The 14499-nt window shown below is 38.9% G+C and overlaps 1 pseudogene; it reads left to right on the top strand.

Annotated features, from left to right (window-relative positions):
* The first annotated feature begins 817 nt into the window (after positions 1-817).
* On the top strand, positions 818-13213 carry LOC116463204 (uncharacterized protein C11orf98-like; annotated as a pseudogene).
* The last annotated feature ends 1286 nt before the right edge of the window (positions 13214-14499 follow it).

Genomic DNA, 14499 nt, shown 5'->3' on the forward strand with positions numbered 1-14499 from the left:
CTCTTTTGTATGTACATATAAAAATAAATTTTGCTCAATAAAATTGTAGTAAGCTTAATGTATACCTTTTATAAACATTGTAATCCTGGAAGCAACTGAATTAGGAAGCTGCAGTAGACTGCATTTGTTTGTGTGAAGGCATTGAATGGATTTTTGTGATGGTTTTTCTGGGGAGCTTGTGAGATTTTTAGGCAGTACCCTGATCCCGATTTTTCCCCACTCAATAGCTTAATTCAGTAGTTGTGGGGTTGGGTCTTGAGATAAACATCTCGAGATGATTCAATACAGGAAGACCACAAAAGACACTGATAAATACTGATGTGCTAATTTATCTATCCCTAAACCAGCTGAACTATGGATTAAATAGCACCCCATCCCCCTCAAAAAGCTAGAAGGATTTAAATTGTATAGAATAAGATGCCATCTTGGCTGCAGTCAAACATCTGTGCTAATAACAAGAGCCCAGAACAAGGATGTCTTTATTCCTTAATTCCAAAGTTACGTTTCGGTTTCAGTTATGAATATGGGGAAATCCTAAGAGGTTCAATTCAGACTAGGCCCTCCAAAGATTCAAAGGTGGGCCTCGGATGCTATCAATTGGGCCCAAAGAAGTTTAAGGGCATTGCCTTTCATCTCAACAAAAACCTAAGGTAGAGGGTCCCTCCTGTCAACTACCAGGCAATCACTGATCTTTGTCACTGCAGACTTTTCAAGGATTTTCTATAAATGGAGTCAAAGTTTGCTTTCACTGAAGGCTATTTTGACATTCATCTGTGTGTGTGCATCAGTAGTTAATGCTCTTTTCTTACAAGGCAGTATGCTGTTGGATATACCAGTTCACCAGTTGATGGATGTTTGGCTCTTTACTCCATTTTCTGCTATTACAAGTAAGGTGCTGTCAGTGCAATCAAATTAGAACTCAGGATTAAGAAACTCACTCAGAACCGCACAACCACATGGAAACTGAAAAACCTGCTCCAGAATACTGGGTGAAGAACGAAATTGAGGCAGAAATAAAGATGCTCCTTGAAACCAATGAGAACAAAGACACAACGTACCAGATTCTCTGGTATTCTCTGGACACATTTAAAGCAGTGTGTAGAGGGAAATTTGTAGTACTAAATGCACACAGGAGAAAGCAGAAAGATCTAAAATTGACACCTAACATCATACCTAAAAGAACTAGAGGAGCAAGAACAAAATTCAAAAGCTAGCAGAAGACAAGAAAGAACTAAGCAAAACTGAAGGAGATAGAGACATGAAAAGCCCTTCAAAAATTCAGTGAATCCAGGAGCTGATGTTTTGAGAAGATCAACAAAATAGACCGCTAGCCAGACTAATGAAAAGAGAAGAATCAAATAGATGCAATAAAAAATGATAAAGGGGATATCACCACCGATTCCACAGAAATGCAAACTACCATCAGAGAATAAACACCTCTATGCAAATAAACCAGAAAATCTAGAAGAAATGGATAAATTCCTGGACATACACTCCCTCCCAAGACTAAATCAAGAAGAGGTTGAATCCCTGAATAGACCAATAACAAGTTCTGAAATTGAGGCAGTAATTGATAGCCTACCAACCAAAAAAAGTCCAGGAAGGGATGGATTCACAGCTGAAATTCTACCAGAGGTACAAAGAGGAGCTGATACTATTCCTTCTGAAACTATTCCAAACAATAAAAAAGAGGGAATTCTCCCTAACTCATTTTACGAGGCCAGCATCATCCTGGTACCAAAACCTGGCAGACACACAACAAAAAGAATTTCAGGCCAATATCCTTGATGAACATCAATGCAAAAATCCTCAATAAGATACTGGCAAACTGAATCTAGCAGCACCTCAAAAAGCCTATCCACCATGATCAAGTCAGCTTCATCCCTGGGATGCAAGGCTGGTTCAACATACGCAAATCAATAAACGTATTCCATCACAAACAAAGCCAATGACAAAAACCACATGATTATCTCAATAGATACAGAAAAGGCCTTCGACTAAATTCAACAGCACTTCATGCTAAAAACTCTCAATAAATTAGGTATTGATGGAACGTATCTCAAAATATAAGAGTTATTTATGACAATCCCACAGCCAATATCATACCAAATGGGCAAAAACTGGAAGCATTCCCTTTGAAAACCGGCACAAGACAAGGATGCCCTCTCTCACCACTCCTATTCAACATAGTGTTGGAAGTTCTGGCCAGGGCAATCAGGCAAGAAAATAAATAAAGGATATTCAATTAGGAAAAGAGGAAGTCAAATTGTCTCTGTTTGCAGATGACATGATTGTATATTTAGAAAACCCCATCGTCTCAGCCCAAAATCTCCTTAAGCTGATAGCAACTTCAGCAAAGTCTCAGGATACAAAATCAATGTGCAAAAATCACAAGCATTCCTATACACCAATAACAGACAGCCAAATCATGAGTGAACTCCCATTTACAATTACTACAAAGAATAAAATACCTAGGAATACAACTTACAAGGGATGTGAAGGACCTTTTCAAGGAGAACTACAAACTTATTTCCTTGAGAGCTCAAGGAAATAAGAGAGGACACAAACAAATGGAAAAACATTTCATGCTCATAGATAGGAAGAATCAATATCATGAAAATGGCCATACTGCCCAAAGTAATTTATAGATTCAATGCTATCCCCATCATGCTACCATTGACTTTCTTACAGAATTGGAAAAAACTACTTTAAATTTCATATGGAACCAAAAAAGACCCCGCATAGCCAAGACAATCCTAAGCAAAAAGAACAAAACTGAAAGCATCATGCTACCTGACTTCAAACTATACTACAAGGCTACAGTAACAAAAAGCATGGTACTGGTACCAAAACAGATATATAGATCAATGGAACAGAACAGAGGCCTCAGAAATAACACCACACATCTACAACCATCTGATCTTTGACAAACCTGACAAAAACAAGCAATGTGGAAAGGATTTCCTATTTAATAAATGATGTTGGGAAAACTGGGTAGCCATATGTAGAAAGCTGAAACTGGATCCCTTCCTTACACCTTATACAAAAATTAACTCAAGATGGATTAACGACTTAAACATAAGACCTAAAACCATAAAAACTCTAGAAGAAAACCTAGGCAATACCATTCAGGACATAGGCATGGGCAATTACTTCATGAACAAAACACCAAAAGCAATGGCAACAAAAGCCAAAATTGACAAATGGGATCTAATTAAACTAAAGAGCTTCTGCACAGCAAAAGAAACTATCATCAGAGTGAAGATGCAACCTACAGAATGGGGGAAAATTTTTGCAATCTATCCATCTGACAAAGCGCTAATATCCAGAATCTACAAAGAACTTAAACAAATTTACAAGAAAAAACCCCATCAAAAAGTAGGTGAAGGATCTGAGCAGACATTTCTCAAAAGAAGATGTTTATGCAGCCAACAAACATATGAAAAAAAGCTCATCACCGGTCATTAGAGAAATGCAAATCAAAGCCACGAGGAAATACCATCTCACGCCAGTTAGAATGGCGATCATTAAAAAGTCAGGAAACAACAGGTACTGGAAAGGATGTGGAGAAATAGGAAAGCTTTTACACTATTGGTGGGAGTGTAAATTGATTCAACCATTGTGGAAGAGAGTGTGGCGATACCTCAAGGAACTAGAACCAGAAATACCATTTGACCCAACAATCCCATTACTGGGTATATACCCAGAGAGTTATAAATCATTCTACTATAAAGACACATGCACACGTCTGTTTACTGCGGCACTATTCACAATAGCAAAGACTTGGAACCAACCCAAATGCCCATCAATGATAGACTGGATAAAGAAAATGTGGCACATATACACCATGGAATACTATGCAGCCATAAAAAAGGATGAGTTCATGTTCTTTGCAGGGACATGGATGAAGCTGGAAACCATCAATCTCAGCAAACTAATACAAGAACAGAAAACAAAACACATGTTCTCACTCGTAAGTGGGAGTTGAACAATGAGAACACATGGACATGAGGGGAAGGGGGTGGCATCACACACCCGGGCCTGTTGGGGCTGGGGGACTGGGGGAGGGATAGCATTGAGAGGTGACAGCCTGCTGGCAGCCCCCACAGCCCTGGCTCGCTCTCTGTGCCTCCTCTGCCTGGGCTCCCACTTTGTGGGCACTTGAGGAGCCCTTCCGCCCACCGCTGCACTGTGGGAGCCACTTTCTGGGCTGGCCAAGGCCGGAACCGGCTCCCTCAGCCTGAGGGGAGGTGTGGAGGGAGAGGCGTGGTCGGGAACCGGGGCTGCGCGTGGTGGCCAGCGCGAGTTCCGGGTGGGCGTGGGCTGGGCGGGCCCCGCACTCCGAGCGGCCGGCCTGCCCGCTGCCCCGCCCGCCAGCCCGGGGCAGTGAGGGGCTTAGTACCTGGGCCAGCAGCTGCTGTGCTCAATTTCTCGCGGGGCCTTAGCTGCCTTCCCGCGGGGCAGGGCTGGGGACCTGCAGCCCGCCATGCCTGAGCCTCCCCGCTTCCTCCTCCGTGGGCTCCTGTGCGGCCCGAGCCTCCCGGACGAGCGCCGCCCCCTGCTCCAGGGCGCCCAGTCCCATCGACCACCCAAGGGCTGAGGAGTTCGGGCGCACGGCGCGGGACTGGCAGGCAGCTCCACCTGCTGCCCTGGTGCGGGATCCACTGGGTGAAGCCAGAAGGAAGAAACTCTGAACACATCCGAACATCAGAAGGAACAAACTCCGGACACGCCGCCTTTAAGAACTGTAACACTCACCGCGAGGGTCCGCGGCTTCATGTTTGAAGTCAGTGAGACCAAGAAACCACCAATTCCGGACACAGCGTTAGGAGAAATACTTAAGGTAGGTGACGGGTTGATGTGGGCAGCAAACCACCATGGCACGTGTATACCTATGTAACAAACCTGCACGTTCTGCACATGCACTCCAGAAGTTAAAGAATATATTTAAAAAAAAAAAAAACTAAGGTACTGTAAACATTCATAACAAGTCTTTGTAAGTGGTTATATTTTCATATCTCGGGTAAATAAGTGTAGAAAGGTTAAATGGTATGCTGCACGTATTTTCAGCTTTTTAAGAAAATAACAAAGTGTTTTCCAAAGTAGCTGTGCCATTGTATGTTCTCAAGTAGTGTGTGAGAATTCCATTTATTTCATGTTCTTGTCAAAACTCGGTATTGTTAGTCTTTTTAATTTTAGTAATTCTAATGAGTGTGTAGTAGTATCCTGTTTTAATTTTCGCTTCTTTAATTACTAATGATGTTTAGCATCTTTCATGTTATTTGCCTCCATACATTTTGGTGATACGTTAAAATTACTTGCTTTTGCAACCTCATGAGAGAACTTGAAAAAAAGTTATTTCCCTTTTTTAATTGTGTTATTTCATTGTTGAGATTTGAGAGTATATATTCTGGATACAGGTGCTTTATCAGCATATGCCTTGACTTTCATTTTCTTTTTTTATTATTATTTATTTATTTATTTATTTTTTTATGGAGTCTCACTCTGTCGCCCAGGCTGGAGTGCACTGGCGGGATCTCCGCTCACTGCAAGCTCCGCCTCCCGGGTTCACGCCATTCTCCCTCCAGAGTAGCTGGAGCTACAGGCGCCCGCCACCACGCCCAACTAATTTTTTTTTTTGTGTGTAATTTTAGTAGGGAGGGGGTTTCGCCATGTTAGCCAGGATGGTCTCGATCTTCTGACCTCGTGATCTGCCTGCCTCGGCCTCCCAAAGTGCTGGGATTACAGGCATGAGCCACGGCGCCTGGTGGTCTTTCATTTTCTTAGCAGTATCTTTGGAAATTTTTGTATATAAAGTTCAAATTATCTATTTTTCCTTTATGGATCACACTTTTGGTGCTGTATCTAAGAAATATAGTGGAATATGTGGATCTAAGTGGATATCCACTTGTTCAGCACCATTTGTTGACAAGACCATTCTTTCTTTACCAAATTACCTTTGCACCTTGGTCAAAAATCAGTTTTATATACATATGAGGGACTATTTCAGGACTTTATTCTGTTTAATTAATATCTTTGTCTCCTGAACTCCAAAACCACACTGCCTGGATAACTGTAGCTTTGTAAGTCTTGAAATCAGGTAATGAGAGTTCTTTACTTTATTTCTTTTCTGCCAAAAATTTTTTTCCCTCTTTTTCCCCAAGTTGTTTTGCCTATCGTAGTTTTTTGGCATTTCTACATTGATTTTATAACCAGCTTACCAATTTCTATAAAAACACGATGGATTTTGATAGGGATTACAGTGAATCTGTAGATCAATTTATAGAGAACTGACATCTTAGCAACCTTGAGTTTTTCAGTCCGTTAACATAGAGTTCTTCCACTGATTTCCATATTTCAAAATCTCTCTTAGCAAAGTTTTATCTTTTCATTGTATGTCTTGTGCACTTTACATCAGATTTATCCCTGTTTTTTGTGCTATTGTAAATGGCATTTTAATTTCAATTTTCAATGATTTATTGCTAATGTATTGAAATACAATTTATTCTCATATTGATCTTATATTCTGCAACCTTGCAAACCTCAGTTATAACTGAAAGTCTATCACTTGTTCTCTGTAGGTGATTTTTGTCTTCTACAAATAAATACAGTTTTATTTCTTCCATTTCAATCTATATGGCTTGTATTTATTTTCCTTGCCAATTTGTACTAGCTAAAACCTCCAGTAAAATAGAAATAAAAAATGTTGATGAAGATACCCTTGCCTTGTTCCAGATGTTAGGGGAAAACATTCAGAATGATGTTAGCTGTAGGTTTTTCACATATCCTCTTATCAAGGTGATGTTCCATTTTATTCCTAGTTTGTTGAGAATTTTTATCAGAAATGGCTGTTGGATTTTGTCAACTTTTTTTCTCCATCAATTCATACGACCATATGGTTATTCTCTCTGGATTCATTAATATGAATCACATTGATTGATTTTCAAATGTTAAAGCAATCTCGCATTCCTGGGGTTAATGCCACTTTCATCACAATGTATTATCCTTTTTAAACATTATTATATATTTAAATATGTATAAATATATATTTGTTAAGAATTTGTATTTATATTTATGATGAATATTGGTCTGTAGTTTTCATACAATGTCTTTGGGACATATTCTTTTCTTTTCAATTTTCTGTATGTTTGTGTAGAATTGGTATTATTTCTTCCCTTGCTATTGCTGGAATTGTGCAAGGGAACCATCTGAGTCTGTCATTTTCTTTGTAAAAAGATGTTTGAAATACAGTTTTTTAATAGATAAAGGGCTATTCAGGTTATCTATTTCTTCTTGAGTGAGCTTTAGTAGTTTGTATATTTCAATGCATTTTTAATTTAATTTATTGTATTTATTGGAATAAAGTCATCACAATATTCTAGTATCTTTAATATTTATAGAATGTGTACTGATGTCATCTCTTGCATTCCAATATTGATAAATTCTGTCTTTTCTCCTCTTATACTGATCAGTCTGACTACAGGTTTATCACTTAGATGGATCTCAAATAACTCATTTTTGGTCTCAGATTTTTCCCTATTTTTCCTTATAATTGATTTTTTGTTCTATTTCTTCTGTTTCCTTGTGCCTGAAGGACTTTAATTTGTCCTTTTTCTACATTCTTTTTCTGGATTCTTAAGGTAAATGTTGAGTTCATTGATTTCAGACCCTTATTCTTTCCTAATATAAATATTTAGTCCTAAAAGTTTCCTCCAAATTCTATTCTAGCAGCATACCACTAAATCTGATATTTTGTCCTTTTCTTTTTATTCATTTATAAGTGTTCTATAATTTTCCTTTTGATTTCTTCTTTGATGTGTAGGTTATGTATAAGTCTGTTATTTACTTTTCCAATATTCTGGAATTTTTCGTATATCTTTTTATTAACTTCTAATTTTATGGTGGTCAGAGAAAACAGTTGTATTACTCAATTCTTACAAATTTATTGAGTATTTGTTTATGGCCTATAATATGCTCTATGAAGGGAATATGGTGTGTTTTGCTGTTCTTTGGTAAAATGACCTATAAATATCAATTGGCTCAACTTGGTTGATAGTGCTCTCCATATCTTCTATACCCTCACTGATGTCTATCTATTTGTGCTATTATTGAGTGAGAAGTATTCAGATCCCTAGCTGTAATTGTGGATTTGTCTATTTCTTCTTGTAATTCTATCAGTTGTTGCTTTTAAGTACAGACGCTCCTCAACAATGTGGTTATGTCTGGATACACCCACTGTTTGAACTTACAGTGTGTTTATCTGTGCACAACTTCATAAGTCAAAAAGCATACTGAATGTGTATCCCTTTTGCACATTGTAAAGTTGAAAATTTGTAAGTCAGAGGCTGTTTGTATTTTGAAGCGCTGTCATTAGTTGCATAAATATTTAAGATTATTATGTTCTCTTAGTAAAATGAACACTTTATCATTTTTAAATGACCTTTTTATCCCTGGATGTGGCTTTTCTATGGAATCTACATTGTTTTATATTAAAATAAGCGCTCCAGTTTTGTTTTTGTTTTTTGAAATTAATATTGGCATAGTATATTTTTTCATCCATTTTTAACGTTTTTTTGTAGTTTTCTATGGTAGTGTGTTTCTTACGGACAGCATGTAGTCAAGTATTCATTTATTTTTTTAAATCTACTTCAAAAATGTTTGTCTTTTGAGATAATTAGACAATTTTCACTTGATGGGATAATTGATATGGTTGGATTTAAACCTACCTTCTTGATATTTGTTTTCTATTTGGTAATTGTTCTTTGTTCCATTTTTTTCTCTTTTTTGCCATCTTTTGGTTATTTTTATGGTTCCTTTATATCTAGTTTATTAGCTAATTAGCTATAATTCTATTTTGTGATTTTAGCTATTACTTTTGGATTTATAGTATTTCTCTTTAACTTATTTGAGACTAGCTCCAAATATTATTGTATCCTTTTATATATAGTATACAACTGCCGTACTATTTCTTCCCTCTAAGCTTTGTGCTATTATCATACATGTTAGTGCATTATATATGTGTATATATATATATACACAAATATACACATACACTACGTGATTTTTGTTTTTTTATCATCTAAGATATTTATGTAATGAGAAAGTTTTCTTATACTTGTATTTGCCCACACAGTTGCCATTTCTGGTATCTTCATTCATTTGGGTAGAAATAAATATATTTCTATCTGATAAAACTTTCCTTGTGCCTGAAGGACTTCCTTTAATTTTTCTTATAATACAGATCAGCTGGTCTTTGATTTTTTTCAGCCTTTGTACATGTGAAAACATCTTTATTTTTGTCATTTTAAGGTTATTTTTAATTAACAAATGATTCTATATATTTATGGGGTACATGATGCTTTGATATATGTACACACACATACACACTGTAGAATGATTTAACATATCCATCACCTCACATACTTATCTTTTTTTTGTGGTGAGAACATTTAAAATCTATGTTCTTAGCAGTCCTCAAATATACAATACATTATTATTCACTATTGCCTCCATGCTTCACAGTGGATCTCCAGAACTTATTCCTCCTGTCTAACTAAGCTTTTTATCCTTTAACCAATATTTCTCCATTTCCCACCTCACTATCACCCACCCTAGTCCCTGGTAACCTCCATTCTACTCTTGATTTCACATAAAAGTGAGATCATTCAGTTTGTCTTTTGTCTTTCTGTGCCTGGTTTATTTCACTTAGGATGATGTCTTCCACATTCATCCATGTTGTTGCAAGACTGCCATGTGGAAGGCAAGATATCTTTCTTTTCATAAGGCTGAATAGTATCATGCCATATATATATATATATATATATATCACATTTTCTTTATCCATTTATCAGTTGATAAACACTTAGGTTGACTCCATGTCTTTACTATTATGAATAATACCGACATGAACATGGAGGAGGGAATATCTCTTCATTTCCTTTGGTTATATACTGAGAAAGAGAATTGTTGAATCATACAATAGTTTTATTTTTAATTTTGGGGGGAACCTCCATACTGTTTTCCAACACAATTATACTAATTTACATTCCCACCAACAATGTACTAGGGTTCCCTTTTCTCCACATTTTTGTTAACACTTGTTATCTTTTTTTTTTTTGATAAAGACTATTCTAGTGAGATGGTATGTTATTGTGGCTTTCATTTGCATTTCCCTGATTGATTATTAGTGATGTTGAACATCTTTTCATATACCTGTTGGCCATTCACATGTCTTCTTTTGAGAAATATCTATTCAGGTTCCTACCCATTTTTGAAACTGATTGTTTTCTTGCTATTGAGTTGTTTGAGTTTCTTAAATATTTTGGATATTGGCCCCTTATCAGATGTGTGGTTTGCAAATATTTTCTCCCCATCCCATAGATAGTCTCTTCACTCTGTTGGTTGTTGCCTTTGGTGTGCAGAAGCTCTTTAGTTTGGTGCAATCCAATTAGTCTAATATTGCTGTTGTTGCAATGTGGTTTTGGGGTTGTATCCAAAAATTTTTTGCCAAATCCAATGTTAAGAAGCTCTTTCCCTCTGTTTTCCCCTAGTGGTTTTATAGTTTCAGATCTTATATTTAAGACATTAACGCATTATGATTTGACTTGTGTACTTGCGACAAGATAAGGGTCTAATTTCATTCTTCTGTGTGTTGATATCTACTTTTCCCAACATATTGAAGAGAATGTCCTTTCCTTATTGTATGTCCTTGACAGCTTTGCTGAAAATCAGTTGACTGTAAATGTGTGGGCTCTGTTTTCTATTTCTTTGGTCTGTATGTCTGCTTTTATGACAGTATGGGCTGTTTTGATTATTATAGCTTTTTGGTACATTTTCAAGTCAGGTAGTGTGATGCCTCCAGCTTTGTTTTGCTAAAAATTGCTTTGACTGTTTGAGGTCTTTTGTTTTTCTATACAAACTTTAGGGTTGTTCTTTTCTATTTCTGGGAAAAGGTCATTTCAATTTTGACAGGGATTGCATTGAATCTGTAGATCACTGGGTAATATGGACATTTTAACAATGTTAATTCCTCCAATCCATGAACACTGTATATATTTTCATTTGTTTTTCTCTTAAATTTATTTCATCAATGTTTTATAGTATTCAGTGTATGGATCTCTCATACACCGAATGTATTTGGTTAATTGTATTCTTGGTTAAATGTATTTCTAAGTTTTTCATTAATGCTATCACAAATAGGATTGTTTTCTTGATTTCTTTTGTGAATATTTGTTGTTAGTGTATAGCAATGATACTAATTTTAATATGTTAATTTTGTATCCTGCAACTTTACTGAAATCAAAGCCAGTTAAGGACATTACAAAAAAAGACAATTACAGGCCAAAATCTCTGGTGAACATACATGCAAAAATCCTCAACAAAATACTAGTAAACTGAATTCAATAAGATATTAATAGGGTTATTCACCGAGTTTTTCACTTGGTTTTGTGCTGCTATAACAGATTATCTGAAACGAGGTAATTTATAATGAACAGAAATTTATTGGCTCACAGTTCAGAAGGCTGAGAAGTCCAAGATCAAGGGGCTGACATCTGACAGGGGCCTTTTTTGCTGCACTATTTTATGACAAAAGGGCAAAGAAAAGGCAAGAAGGCCGGGCACAATGGCTTATGTCTGTAATCCCAGCACTTTGGGAGGCCGAGGCGGGCGGATCACCTGAGGTCATGAGTTCAAGACCAGCCTGGGCAACCTGGTGAAACCCCATCTCTACTAAAATACAAAAATTAGCCGGGTGTGGTGGTATGCGCCTGTAATCCCAGCTACTCCAGAGGCTGAGGCAGGAGAATTGCTTGAGCCTGGGAGGTGGAAGTTTCAGTGAGCCAAGAATGCGCCATTGCACTCCAGCCTGGGGGTGACAGAGCTAGACTCCATCTCCAAAAAGGGGCAAGAAATTGAACTTGCAGCCTCAAGCCCCTTTATAATCAACCTTAATCCACTTATAAGTGGTGGAGCCCTTATAGCCTAAACATCTTCTATTAGGTTCTACCTTTCAACACTATTAGATTGGAAATTAAGTTTCTAACAAGTGCTTTTAATTAATTTATTTTTGAGAGAGGGCCTCACTCTGTTACCCAGGCTGCAGTACAGCAGTACGATCATGGTTCACTGCAACCTCAATTTCCCAGACTCAATTGATCCTCTCACCTCAGCCTCCCCAGTAGCTGGGACTACAGGTGTACACCACCATGCCCAGCTAACTTTTTGTTATGATTTTTTTTTTTTTTGGTAGAGACAGAGTCTCACCATGTTACTTAGGCTGATCTTGAACCCCTGGGCTAAAGCAATCCTCCCACCTTGGCCTCCCAAAATGTTGAGATTGCAGGTGTAAGCAACGGTGCCCAGCCCACACATGCTTTTTTGAGGACACATTCAAACCATAGCATTTTTTGCCCCTGGGCCCCAAAATTCATGTCTTTCTTACAAAATGCATGCATTTCATCTAATAGCTCCCAAAAGTCTTAAATCATTCCAGCATCAACTCAAAAGTCCAAAGCCCAGAGTCTCATCTAAATCAGATATAGACTAAAGTCAAGGCAGGATGGCAAGGAGGCAATTTCCTTCAGGCATGAGCCTGTGGAATCAAGCAAGTTATGTACTTCCAAGCGTTATGTGCTTCCAAAATACAGTGGTGGGACAGGCATAGCATAGACATTCCTGAGGCAAGATAGGTAGTCAGGGAAGTAACCATGTCTTTGGGACTCAGCGACTGCACCATCAACACAGCAAGCCCCACAACCATGTCCTCGGGACGTGGAAACCACACCAATACAAGAAACCCCAGGCTTCCGCGTACGGACCGCGTATTGGCGTCGCCGAGCAACTGTGGGGGATCCTGGGGGAAAAATCAACTGGTGCCGAACCGAGCTGAAGAAAAAGCTGATCAGCGCAGGCGGGTGTTGAACCGCGAGCAGCATCTGAGGCACTGGGTGGTCGGGGCTGTGATAGACCAAGCGCTGATCAGGCGGCACCACCTCAAGAAGCGGGCATCCAGTGCACGTGCCAACATTACTCTGTAGGGGAAGAAGCATAGAAAACTCCTCCAGCAGATCTGGCTTGCCCAGATAGAGAAGGCAGCCATGGAGACGCAAGCCCCTCAAAGCCAGCCAGGACTATCGAACCACAGCTCAAAATGCAAAAGAAGACAGAAGCCCCCCAGGATGTAGAAATGAAGGACCTTGAAGATGAGAGCTAAACCTCTTCCACTAGAAGATTCTCAACTGGAGCCCAAAGGACTCAGTGGTTGTTTCAGAGGATGTTGGCAAAAGCAGTGCCCCTTTTCACTCTCCATATTTCCTCCTTCCTAATGGCCTACTGACTTCCCCTGGAGCGATGTCTTTGGGAGGGAAGAGGGTACAGAAGAAAGATTGGAGAAGGGCCTCTCTAGCAGTCAACTCCATTTGTGATAAAACCCTAGCACTCTGGAAAACAAACAAGCAAACAAAGAGCACTCACTAGTGGCTTCATAATCAAGCACGGAACTATCCTCAGTAGGAATTTTTCTTTATTTCTTTTTTTTAGAGATGGAGTCTCGCTCTGTCGCTTATGCTGGAGTGCAATGGCATGATCTCGGCTCGCTGCAATCTCTGGCTCCCAGGTTCAAGCTATTCTCCTGCTTCAGCCTCCTGAGTAGCTGGGACTACAGGCATGCGCCACCACGCCTAGCTAATTTTTGTATCTTTAGTAGAGACGGAATTTCACCATGTTGGCCAGGCTGGTCTCGAACTCCTGACCCAGGGATCCATCCGCCTCAGCCTCCCAAAGTGTTGAGATTACAGGCATGAGCCACTGCGCCTGGCCAGGAAATTTATCCTGTAGACAGTATGCACATTTTAATTTTACTTGTCCTCAGACTGACTCATTGCTCTTTACAGTAGTAAAAAACACACCACTGGGAGGAGATTTAAGATGTGAATGGGACCCACAGTGTATAAACAATGGCTGGGCATAGTGGCTCACACTTATAATCCCAGCACTTTGGGAGGCCAAGGTGGGCGGATCACTTGAGGTCAGGAGTTCGAGACCAGCCTGGCCAACATGGTGAAACCCCATCTCTACCAAAAGTACAAAAATTAGCCAGGTGTGGTGGCACGTACTTGTAATCCTGGCTACGTGGGAAGCTGAGGCAAGAGAATTGCTTGAACCTGGGAGGTGAAGGTTGCAGTGAGCCGAGATTGCCCCACTGCACTCCAGCCTGGGCGACAGAGTGAGACTCCATCTCAAAAACAAAAACAAAAACAAAGCAAGCATATACAGCTACTGAGCATGTGTACCCAGAGAACCACCTATAATATACTTACTATTAGGTTGATGTAAAAGTAATTGTGGTTCTGCCATTAAAAATACAGCAAAAACTGCAATTACTTTTGCACCAACCCAATAGCAGTGCCTTTTCCCACCCCCTTATGAATGATCATGTAAGACTTCCGTAAAGAGAATTTCCTGTGTAATAGTCAATGCTGTCTCACTCTCTAGCAGCCT

The sequence above is a fragment of the Hylobates moloch genome, unplaced genomic scaffold (assembly GCF_009828535.3).
Source record: "Hylobates moloch isolate HMO894 unplaced genomic scaffold, HMol_V3 SCAFFOLD_29, whole genome shotgun sequence".
In the NCBI taxonomy this organism is placed as follows: domain Eukaryota; kingdom Metazoa; phylum Chordata; class Mammalia; order Primates; family Hylobatidae; genus Hylobates; species Hylobates moloch.